Source organism: Cydia fagiglandana, unplaced genomic scaffold (genome assembly GCF_963556715.1).
Source record: "Cydia fagiglandana unplaced genomic scaffold, ilCydFagi1.1 SCAFFOLD_39, whole genome shotgun sequence".
Taxonomy (NCBI): Eukaryota; Metazoa; Arthropoda; class Insecta; order Lepidoptera; family Tortricidae; genus Cydia; species Cydia fagiglandana.
This window is the reverse complement of record NW_026946800.1, coordinates 6,845-19,803: the sequence shown is the minus strand read 5'-3', so window position 1 is coordinate 19,803 and position 12,959 is coordinate 6,845. Positions and strand designations below refer to the sequence as shown.

At 36.6% G+C, this 12,959-nt stretch overlaps 1 long non-coding RNA gene across 1 annotated transcript; it reads right to left on the bottom strand.

The window, feature by feature from the left end:
- Positions 1-5,830: 5,830 nt before the first annotated feature.
- Positions 5,831-11,695, bottom strand: LOC134679526 (uncharacterized). The gene is made up of 3 exons (XR_010100344.1): positions 11,601-11,695; positions 9,164-9,247; positions 5,831-5,891 (listed from the first exon to the last, which is right to left on the bottom strand). It is a non-coding gene; the product is annotated as an uncharacterized LOC134679526 (long non-coding RNA).
- Positions 11,696-12,959: the final 1,264 nt, after the last annotated feature.

Sequence of the window (12,959 nt, the reverse complement as noted above, 5' to 3'; positions counted from 1 at the left end):
CTTTTTTTTAAGGGAGCTGTCAAAATTAGTAGGGACGTTCTGACATTAGCTCTTGACAATTTATAAATAATCGGTTTTTTCTAGTGCCATCTTTCAGTGACATTGACAGTATTGTATTGACACTTGTTGGTTTACAAATTCAATAAAATGAATTCTAATAAAAGAAACAGTAGACTCAGTAGAGGTACGAGGTACTGAAAAAATATTAATTAATGGAGAAGCCGAAGTTGGAGGTAAGTGCCGCAATTCAACAACTTAAGCTAAAAAAATCTTCGTGTCCGCATGGTATTCCCTCGTGCGTATGGACTGTACCAAAGAGAATATAATCACTACGTTTTAAGAGACGGAACTTCATACATTTGTGCGAAATAATGAAAAGTACGAGAGTTATTTCCTAATACTACCAACATAAGGAAATTGAGTGTTACCATTGCTAAACGTCACTGACACATGACAGATGTCAACGACAGTGATGTGAAAAATCGATAATAGTGATGCCCATAATTTAAAATGCTTGTTATCGATATCGATGAAATTATTGCACGGACGCGTCGCCTTGATTGGTTCAGAATTTCAGGTTTTAGGAGTTTGATAACAAAGCGAGAGCTGAGAAATACCTTAAAAATCTGTTGACTTCGTATATGAGTGACATGTCATTACATTATGCTGTACTCAATAAATAAAATATATACAACTCAGTAAAACAGACACGATTACATGTACCTTGAGCCCTCGCTTATTTATCCACATTTATGAAATAATAGATCACTTTTTATTTAATACTTTCATCTTTAATCGTTTACAATGACAATTTTTTCCAAAAATAATAGTTATAGGTGTAAAAAAAACATTCAATTTGATAATTAGCCGGATACAAATAAAAAGGGGTTACTATAACAATTTAAACTAATGCAAAACTCTGTTCAGTTTCCTGATGCTCAAAAGGACGTTTATAAATGAAAAATATTCAACAACTGTATGTCTTCCAGTTTTAAATACACCTTTTCATGACTATACTTCATCGGAATTTGTTTTTGAGTTTATAAAACATTATATTCTATTATAAAATGGCTAGGTACATTGCATATTTAAAATTGCTACATTCCAACTTGCGTTAAATATGGAGCGGTTTGTTTTAATGTGACAAAATTCTTCTGTCAAAGCCCTGAAGTGAAAAAACCGTGGAATCATTATTTATTATGTGGACAATTTTTCTACCTAAAACTTATATTAGGCCAAAAGCCACATATCATTTTTAAGCAGACAATAAATGCAACAAAACTACTCCAATTTGCTCTCCATCTGTAAGCTCAAAGTATCGGAAAAAAGCATGCAACTAGCAATGCATGTTGCTTATGTAGGCAAGAAAAAAATCGAAGAGAAAACAATTTGTCAACAGGCATTTTCATTATTTCAGCATGTGTTCAATTTCGCTATTAGATTTTAATTGTTATTAGTAAAATAGTTGATGTTACAACAAAAATGCCAATACACACTTAAAAACGTTAAGTACTAACAACATACTTAGTTAAAATATTTTACAGTACATATGGTCCTACTTTCCCGCACTGCACCGCACTTATTAGTAAAATAGTTGATGTTACAACAAAAATGCCAATACATACTTAAAAACGTTAAGTACTAACAACATACTTAGTTAATAGTACATTTCGATGCTAGTGCGGAAGGTATGTCATTACTTCACGAGTACCGAGATATCTTGCCACGAGCCGCAGGCGAGTGGCAAGACTCGGGACGAGTGAAGAATGACATTTCCGCACGTGTATCGAACGACGTTTTTTAATACAGTTGCGAAAAAATAAGAAAAACATTGTTAATCGTACACTAAACAAAAGTGGTAACAGTGACAGCTCGGTTAGACATCGTCTTTAAGTATATTATATCTATGGGCGTTTGGCAGCTATTCCGTTCCATTCAGTCAACTTATTAAGAACGGAATTTTCAATATTGAATATTAAAAAATAAACGTGTTATAATGATGAAGAGGTAAGTAATTAAATATGAAATATGTAATATTTTTCGTATTCTTACATTAACGGTAGGTTTTTATGCTGATTACGACATTTAAAGGAAACTAATATTAACACTCATCAATAAGTAGTCGTGAATTGGAACAAGTATAAATTTAAAAAAATTGGAAAAGTAAAAAGCACTAGTTCGAGATAACCAACTTTCCGCACGCTAAACAGCTACGTAAAGTAGCACTTTTTGAGCAACTGTATTAAAAAATATTTTACAGTACATATGGTATTACTTTCCCGCACTGCACCGCACTTCTACGTTGCGTAAAACAGGACTTTGCATGCGTATGTGTAAAGTTTAAAGGGCCATATGTACTGTAAAACGTGCGAATAGGTAATGCGGAATAGGTTACTCGTTTCGAATTTCCTATTTTCCGCACTTGTATCGTAAATAACTATTGTTTACTGGTAGGGAAGTAGTTTTTTTGTTTTATCTATAGTTTTTCTAAAAATATCGAAAAGCTACAAAATGGTGAACAAAACTGGAATAGGGAGGGTAACACCCACTTGGCAAGATATTTCCACTTTTTTTCTCTACATAAGCCACATGCATACTCAGTTTCATATTTAGAAATTTATAAAAGAAATGAAACGAACCATTACAAAATGCAAATTGCACCCAAACAGTTGAGTTGATTGCATATACACGCAGAGTGTCAATTAAATAATACAGCTGAGTAAATATTTAACACATGTTATTTTTCTAAAATATTCACGCTTCCGAGCAGTTCTAACGACTTGCTGCTCGATTTTTTAGCTTAGTGGGCTGCTAGGTGATAGGTAATATTGGCTGTTAGTAATAAAGTTACGTTATGTAGGTAGGTAGTTTAGTTTTGGAACAAAAAATCCATACAAAATATTATAAATCCTTAAACACTGCCTGTCTGTCTATTACCTTTCGGGTTGTGATAGCTGAACCGATTTAGAAGAAATTTTTACGGATAGTTTAATTCAAGGGAAATCATCATTGAAGCAGAATGGCATATTGAAATACCTACTAATTCTACGCAAACGAAGTCGCGGAGCGAAGCTAGAATTTTATATGAGTTGCTTAACTTCAAACTCGGGTAAATCCATCTGTCAAATTATGCGATTTTGGTATTAAGAAAAGGTAATAGGGTAGATATTTGCTGAGAGGGTCTAATGGATTTACCTGAGTTTGAAGTTAAGCGACACATATCCACTCACATGCTTTATGCAACTGTAGTTGCAAGCTGTTACCCTTATTTTCACATAATAATAGAGATCACTGAAAAATATCAATCATGTGAGTGGATATATAACATCTTTAATTACTTAACAGAATACGAATTATTCTATAATATCTTACCAACCACCTCAGTTAAACGGTAGACCAATAAATCTATCTATGTTTATATACATAAAATTGTGAATAGAATTAGGCGTTACTTTGCGGAAATCCATATTAATTTAAACCAAAATATCACTTTGCTAATCCGCGAAAAGATAATGTGCTAGTCAATCAGTGCTAACCCGTTATACTTAATACACATTAATTACATGTAAAAAAATTACATTCGTTACATTAATTGCATGTAAAAAATACGCAAGTAAGTATAACGGGTTAGCACTGATTGACTAGCACATTATCTTTTCGCGGATTAGCAAAGTAATATTTTGTTTTTTTTAATACGATAAATTGCATCTATTTGGCAATGCCTTGTTGCTGTGCCATTTTAACCTTGTCTGCAATTTCTTCTTCTTGTTCAGATATTTTTTGATTTATTCTTTGACATTGCCTACGTACTAAAAGAACAGCCAGGCGGGAGGATATATCTTGAATCATTTTGTTGCGATGCAATTCGCATTTGATGAATGTCGAGTCCGTAGTTGCCATATATATGGTTATTATTGATTGTGTAATATTATCGCGGTGAAGCACAGGCATGACGTCTTTTTCAAAAATATTTACACACTTTTGGACGAAGTTGCACAGTGCAATACTGGGATAGGTCAGTGAGGTCTTGTCAGCCCACCATTCTCGTAATTTTATGTAACAAAATACATCGTTATTTTCTGGATTTTCTTCTATTAAATTCTTCTTACAGTCATTACATGCTTGTAAATTTGACTTCAATACCCGCATAGCCAACCACCCACTAATGTAAACAATGGGTTGACCTTCAATGTTTACAAGGTTCGTTTCCACTTCGTCTGCCTCATCTTCGGGTATACTCAGCATCACACCGACCTCATCATCCAAATTTTCATTGTTTTTATTTTCAACGGATTCTGGTTCGTTTTCGCATGCTTCCGTTTCCTCCTCTTGACCAAAGACAAATTTTTGGAGGTCCGTGAGTAGCACGCCGGTATCCTGTTCACAGTTGAACCCTCTGCTGTGTGGAGCGCTCATGCCCGTTATTATAGTGGACTTCACAGCAGCCATAAAAGATGAAACGGTGGGGTTTCTATTAGTTGGGCTATGCTGCCGTATGACCCCGAAGAAGTTTTCCAATGCGTCTTGGTTAAGTTGCCTCAGGTTTAAATAATTAAACCCGAGGCGTTTCATCTCCTCCCATACATCCCTAAGGGAGCAAAGGGTTGTGAGGAATCCCTGAACGCACCTTACATTTTTCGCGCGCGTGCCGTTTGGTTTGAAAAATGCAAGTGTTTCAATTTTTTTTCTGTATTCGCCCCACACTTTTAAGTGCTCTGTTTTCAGGGATACATTTTCCCTCTGACCTTTTATTATGTCCTTAGGTCCAGAAGGGCCATTCGTGAAATCAAAGAGGCGATCCAGATCGTGGATGACCTCTCCACTCTCAGTCAGCTGTTCTTGCTGTTCCTTCGTATATTCCGAACACCGCCCCATGAGCTTCAGTACAGACGAAACTGTGTTGCTTAAGGCCTGAGCAGCATATTTTACTTTCATTTTTGCTCTGTATTTCGGTTGGACATGATTTTCCGTCACTCTGCTCAGGTACACCAAGCTCTTGTTGTGTTGGTGTACCTGCATTAAATGTTCCCATTTAGCCTTTTTTCCGCCGAAACAAATGATCCCATTATTAAGGAAATTATTCCTGATTGACTTAAATAAATGTGGGACATCAAATAATATATATATTTTTCGTCCATCTACAACAAAATCATTTTTTATTTGGGGGCCGTGTTCGGTAGGTGAAGCTTCTTTTAATATTTTCAGAGCGCCCACATTAGTGGGACCCTGATCACAAACTGTAGCTATCACTTTGAATCCTGTTTTATTCACAGCTGTGATAATTTCTTTTATGATGGTGGCCAATTTGGCCGAAGAAACGGTGCCCTTTACAAAATAAAAAGCCAACGGCTGTTTAAATTTTTTTCTTATGCCCTGAAGCATAAAAACTAGGGCATGATTTGCCAACTCGGGTGTTCTTTGATTAGTCCCCATGTCAACATATCCCTCTACTTGATCACTGCCGACACTGTAATTTAATCTGGGCTTTATTGCCATCTCGTCGAACAGTAGACAGCAATATCTGTCGCCGCCGTATGAAGGTGCTATTTTCTTCAAATGATGTAACACTTTTTGATTGATTCCAGTGTTCATGGGAACCTTTCTTAAAATATTTTGGAGAGTTTTAACACTCGGTAGCGGCACCAAGTGCCGCAAATAGCTGTAGGCCTTGGGTGATCTCTTTAATATCGATAGACACGCTATCTTGTATTTCTTCGTCCAGCGGCGACCTTTGGGTTTACGTTTTTGATTTTTTAACGCCAATTCCACAATTTCCTTGACCATTGGCGATTCGAGGCGGTCTATAAGGTTTGCACTGCGTTTCAGAGACCTAACGGTAGATTTAACTTTTTTCAGTTGTCGAATCAATTTTTCTTTAGACTTATCCCAATCTGCAACAAAGAAAAACATATTATCATATATATATAAAACGGAACGAAGGTATAATAAGCAGACATCGTATATTTTCCAGCATTTTTGGTGCAGCGGAGAGGTGTTAACGGAATTCGTATAAATAATTTCAACCCTAATGATTACTTCGCGTTAATTATGTTGATATTAACCTTAATTTACCATTACAGTTGAAATTATCTAAACCAATTCCATTAACACCACTCAGCTGCACCAAAAATGCTGGAAAATGTACGATGTCTGATAATAAGACATAGCTGAACTAGTGCGGTACGGATATCATGGTCGCATTTTTATCACCTGTCATGTCATGCGTCACTTTCGCACTTCCATACTTATTAGAACGTTACAGGCATGGTGGCACTGGCAGATGATAATAAAGCGCATACATCCCAGTAGGGCGTCATAGTCCTACTGAGACGGAAAACTTTTCATAATTGCAGTTTTGCATATTGCAGTAATAAGGTTGCAAAACCGTTTCATCTAAAAACCTTATCGTGATGCTGATGATTCATTAAACTGAAAATTCAACGTTAATGTTAAATAGGTATCCTGACCCTTCCCATATTAAGAGGAAATGGGACGGCCGCTTCTTCATACAAAAGTAGTCCTCATTTTCCTCTCTGGATATTCATATTATGGAAAATATTTATATCATTTGAAACATATCTATGCCCTTACGTTTGACTTTTTAGATTTATTGATTATTGTAAAAATGAGGTGCGAAAAAGAGATTTCATACATTTTTTAAGACGTGCAAAGACTGAAGGCCGAGCTACGCGTAGAGCTGAAAGCTCGGAGCGTCCGACGGATTCGCGCTTCCCATAACTTCCGCAAGTGTTTTAAAAGCGAAGGTCGAAAAGAGATAATACCTATAGTGCTTAAACACGTAACAAATTAACAATAGTACAAATACCTACATAATCAATCAATAGTACTAGTTTTTGTCTTCAGACCGACTCACGCTTGAACCTAAAGGCACGCCAATTTGGGACGCTTCGGGCCTTCGGCTGTATGCGGATATCGGGCTAGGGCCTTCGCAATACCTGTTTACACAACGTTTCACTTAAACCAGCGGTCGGCAACCTTTTAGCAACCTTTTGCCGACCGCTGACTTAAACCATTGGCACAGATTATATAATAGTGCCGCTCCCCGCACCGTGCGCACCGGCACTACGCTAGGGTTACTGACGCTTAGAAATGAATGATAAATAAATACCTACTTAAACAGCGGAGTGAAATAAAAGCAAATCTAAATATTAAATTATATCGAATAATCCGTTTATGCGTTAGTATTTGCGAAATAATCATTTTAAAAGGTCATATGTCCCTGAAGTAACCGCAGTGTTTACGCCGTTTTGTAAACCGCACAATAATCCCAGCAAGAATTAGTTTTAAAACTTCGTGTAATTTAAAACCAGATTAACGTTATACAATTAATGAACATTAATCGTTAAAAAAAACAAGTGCAGTGATATACACGCATCAGCTTTCAGCTGCTAGTGTAATAAACAATATAATATAATAATAATTAAGAGAAATAATAGAGAACCCATGAATACAGGTAATTAATTATAAGTTAACCAGAGCAAAGTTATCTTACGGTCGTTTAAATAAACATTTACCAAAATAAATTAAATAATTGCTACCTATTTCAAATAGATAGATATCCCAGTTCGCGCCGAGTGTTCCATAGGCCTGCCATTGCGGCTATGTCCCGAAAAAAGACTTACAACATTTTTGTTCTTAAATCTGACTCACGCTTGACTGTAGATTTCTAATAGGTTTTTCTATTTTATGTATTTTTTTCTAAATTTTAATCCCAGTAGTTTTAGAGATGGAAGTCCCGGATGGTCATTTTTTGATTTTTTTTTTAATACTCTAAATTGCTTATCCTAAAATTATAAAAAATATATATTTTAAATTTTCAAATATATTTCCCCCTCAGTAAACCCTTTCGTTTGATATATAACACGACATAGTTAGCAAAACTTTGTTTTATTTTCTCATTTATCCCCAAAAATAGCCCCAATGTTTCAAATTTATTTGTTGACGTTACATATCCGTCTTTGGGTCGCAGACTTACATATGTGTAGCAAACTTCAACTTAATTGGTCCAGTAGTTTTGGAGCAAATAGGCTGTGATAGACGGATGGATAGACAGACGCACGAGTGATCCTATAAGGGTTCCGTTTTTTCCTTTTGAATTACGGAACCCTAACAAACGTCAGGACATACAAACGTATTTTTAGTATTTGCCGCCTTTTTAGGGCTCCAATAGCGAGTATTACTGCAATGTTCTGCCGCCAGAGTGCAGCACTAATTTGTTTAGTAAACCATAGAGTAGGCAACTTTATACATAAGTACTAGGCCTTATAGTCTGAGAAAAAAAGAGTAGAAATTAAAAAGTGGCAATATTACTGTAGTGTACCTAAGTACACTAATGGACTAATCCATTTCAAATCAATCTAAGGAAACGGGACGACACTACATTTCTACTCTTTTTTGTTAGGCTATAAACAGTTTTTTGAAAAGTTTTCACTTTGGTTTTCACTATGACATTGATGCACCCAGGCGGTTTGTTTACAGGCGGTTTACCGCGAAACGCGAAAATCTAAATTCCTTTATCTGCCTCTCTATCGATCGAATAAGCAAGAGTGATAGAAATCGAACTTTCGATTGTCATGTTTCACGGTAGGCCATGTGATTGACTTAGTGACGCATGACGTGACATTGATGATGTCAATGAGGTTTGTTTACTGTATGTGCTAATGGTGCCACCTACTCAGAGCTTTGCCTAATATTCCCTATTAAGTTGAAATTTGGTCCATACGTATATGTAAATTCGTGACCCAAAGACGGACATCTTACGTAAACAAATGAATTTTAAACATGGAGGCCACTTTTGGGGGTAAATGAAAAAATTAAAATAATGTTTTTTTTTGTTATTTTAAAACAAATAGTTTAGAAGTTATTTAAGAAAATAGCCAAATAATTGGAAAAATATTTATTTACCTATAGATGACAGGAATACCTATTAGAAATATGCTTTCAGGCGTGAGTCGGACTAATTACTTAGTTTTTGATCCAACCTCTACGGGTTTTTAAAGGTAATTCACTTGCGATTCACATATAAAAAATACATTGAAAAATTGGGTAATGTACAGAAGTTCTGTAACTGTACCCTTAGAATTGGAATGCGAGTCCGACTCGCACTTGGCCGGTTTTTCAGTAGAGTAAGTATAGTTCTTACCCATTATTGTTTGCGTGGTGGTTGATGCAGAATCTAACGCAGACACATGGGCCTGTTTTTTCTTCATCGGATTGGGCGACGGAGCTGAAATTGATAAATTACAGTATAATCATTAATTATAATTTGGTTTAGTTTGAAAGGGAAGAGAATGAGCAGAATACTACAAATAATTTAATGTACGCATCAACCTTTATTAATGTTTTTGGCAAAAAATTCTCTAATGGCAAAGCTTTCATCGCTGCCTGTAGCACACAATAAATAATAGTACTACAGTAATACAGAAAGTTCACTCCTTCACAAAAGTCAGATTTAGGTATAAAATTATGCAAGCCGTCTTCCGCCTGCAAGCAAAATTGAAACTTATAACCGCGAACGAACCGTGAATCTTCTTTGCGCGCCGCAATTTTATGACCGAGCTGTGAGTGTCGGCACGGGGTTGTCACTTGACAAGTTTTTGTAGTACCTACTGATTTATTATTTTTAAGATAAATATGTAGAGCGAGAGCGCTCCTGGCCTAGCGGTAAGAGCGTGCGACTTTCAATCCGGAGGTCGCGGGTTCAAACCCCGACTCGTACCAATGTGTTTTTCGGACCTTATGTACGAAATATCATTTGATATTTGCCAGTCGCTTTTCGGTGAAGGAAAACATCGTGAGGAAACCGGACTAAACTCAATAAGGTCTAGTTTACCCTCTGGGTAGGAAGGTCTGATGGCAGTCGCTTTCGTAAAAACTAGTGCCCACGTCAATTACTTTAGCTGCCAAGCGGACCCCAGGCTCCCATGAGCCGTGGCAAAAATGCCGGGATAAAGCGAGGAAGATAATGAGGATGTAGGAAATACAAACGTTGATTCTGTAAACATAATTTTTTTCCGAAGATATTATGTCTGATTCTCACGGAAGTCGGTATGCCACAGCCGTATTCCTTTGAAAATATCGGCGCGATTTGGGAAATGAATTAGAGATTCACTAGATATGAAATATCTATCATCATGTCTGAGGGAATATCTAATTCATTTCCCAAATCACGCCGTATGTCGGTCAGTTCCTAATATTGTTTCTGCATGGGCAGCCAATACTCAATAAATTAAGGATGTTTTTTTAACTATTTAATACCTTTCAATATCGTCCGGAATTAAAAAACCGGGCAAGTGCGAGTCGGACTCGCGCACGCAGGGTTCCCTACCATAATGCAAAAAAAAACGAAAAAAAAAGCAAAAAGAAAACGGTCACCCATCCAAGTACTGACCACTCCCGACGTTGCTTAACTTTGGTCAAAAATCACGTTTGTTGTATGGGAGCCCCATTTAAATTTTTATTTTATTCTGTTTTTAGTAGTTGTTCTTATAGCGGCAACAGAAATACATCATCTGTGAAAATTTCAACTGTCTAGATATCACGGTTCGTGGGATACAGCCTGGTGACAGACGGACGGACGGAAGGACGGACGGACGGACGGACGGACGGACAGCGAAGTCTTAGTAATAGGTCCCGTTTTACCCTTTGGGTACGGAACCCTAAAAATTCTGCTTCCTTGTTCTTCCATTTATTCATACATCCGTAAACAGAACAATAATATATCTTTTATACGGATCGAAATGTAGGTTTTTAAGCCATTGTGTATTTTCAATTTTACGCGAGCGCCACGTGATACGACACGATTATCGTGCGAGCCGAGCGGCAGCCCACGACTGCCATGCGCCTACCCGGGAGGCGCGCCGGCCAAATGTACCTCTGCGTAGTGACACCCCCCTGTCAAAGTACAGATACTTTTCTTTCTACGGGCAACTAATACTCACCAAGACAATTCTAACAACCTCAAAGCAATTAGTTAGCGTTTCTTTATCACAAAGTTCCAATGGCCACCTCCTGTCTCCTCTCCATCATCAAATCAGCTCCATGTCATTCCATTAATTTTACATTATATATATATATATATATATGTATATATGTGCAAAATTTCAGCTCAATCAGTAATGGTAAAGTTGGTCAAACTTAGCTTCCTAGATATGACCCACAATAACTAACATACATGCATATATACTAACAGGGCAAGTTAAATCAATAAATGTTTCTAAAAAGATGAGAAAATTGAGATTGTCATAAGTATACCACATCATACTAAACTCAACCTGCAAAAGTGTATCAAGTCATGTGCATGAAGTACGACCTACGTATCTGAAAATTATAATATGTAAGTACTTTTGCCTTGTACATGATTTCCGGTTCGATATCCTAAGAAGCCTATGAGTCCTAAGACTAATCCAACAAATAAGCCCTATTTTCATTGTGAAAGGTCAATAGCAGAAGCTTAAGTTAAAATTCGTGCCTGCGCCAATTTTTGGAATTAAAATGCATTTGTAACACACTAAGATGATGAAGATTAGTAGTCTAGTATAAGTAAACAAGACACATAAGAATAAAATACAAATACTTACCAATTACATTTTGCTTTGTGGATGGCGCAAGAGGCGTTTTGCTACCTGAAGGTGGTACTGGCGCCACTTCCTCTATGCGGCTTGGCGCTGAAGCTGAAATACATCAAAACAAGCATTCGATAAATATGTAATTACTCGATTCTCGAAGTATATACCTACTCAGATATTTGTTCTCGAGTATGGATATTTTTATATATTTATATGTGACGTTCCACGGCAAAAGGTACCTTATGGCGGCTGCCGCTTACGTCGCATAGCTCCTCAATCATATTGGAGCGGCGTTAACCTTTTGGCCGCCGGACCTAGTCCGCAAAGACGCTCACTCACACGCCAGAGCAAATTTTAAGTAAACAACTAATAAAAAGTTTAGGGATTGCAAATAGTGATATCGATATTTACAATTTATGGTAAAAATCTTTTTAATTTAGCTTTGTCCTTATCCTGTTTTAATTTAATTCCAAATTGCCAAAATTAAACATATGTTTTACACCCGAAAATGTTTAAAATATAGGGATTTAACATAAAAAACAACCACTAAACAATGTCGATTCAAGACGTGATATCGCCGCACTAGGCTGTACGAGAAGTCTTTTATACAAGACAACGGCGCGCATGGACTGCCCGCAGTGCAGATCGACAAGGACTGTTTCCGCGCGGATCAAGTAATAATAGTCTCTAGGTCAACGGCGTAAGCGCTTGTCGGTACGTAAACTTTATTGGCGTAACGTTAAAGCTGCGCATCATGTGTCGATAAAGTCAATATACCGGAACTGTTTTAGTGAAAATTACACGTGGGTTGAATTTTTAATGAGTGAAGATATTATTCCGGAATTAGAATCTATAATTAAATTTCAGTTTGGTTTACATTAATATAGGTAAACTCTTATCAAAAAAACGTTCAACGACTTGTTATAAAAAAATTACACATTAACTTCAATGTTATAACAAAAAACTAAAGTCTGATAAACAGGTATGTCCCTGTACCACTCTTGTGCGAAGCGGTCGCTGCGGTGTATCCCTTCCCACTAAGTTATAAAAGAACATCAATTATTTTTTTTATTTATCTCTTCTGCAATTAAATAGTCCACAATCTACAAGGGCAAATTTACTTGTCTGACTCTAGTTTATAGAACTAAAGAAGCTGCCTGAACTTTAAATATAGTTATGCCTATCTGACTCTCGTTCTACGTATTCTAGTACTCGTAAGTAGTTATACCTACTACTCGTTGAAAAAAATTGGCGATTAACAAGTGTTCAAATATTTAGATAAAAACATATTTCTGACTTTATATTTACTTTAAAAATTCCCATATCGAGTTAACATTCCCATCCCTAGCTGTCTTTTATACAAGACAACGG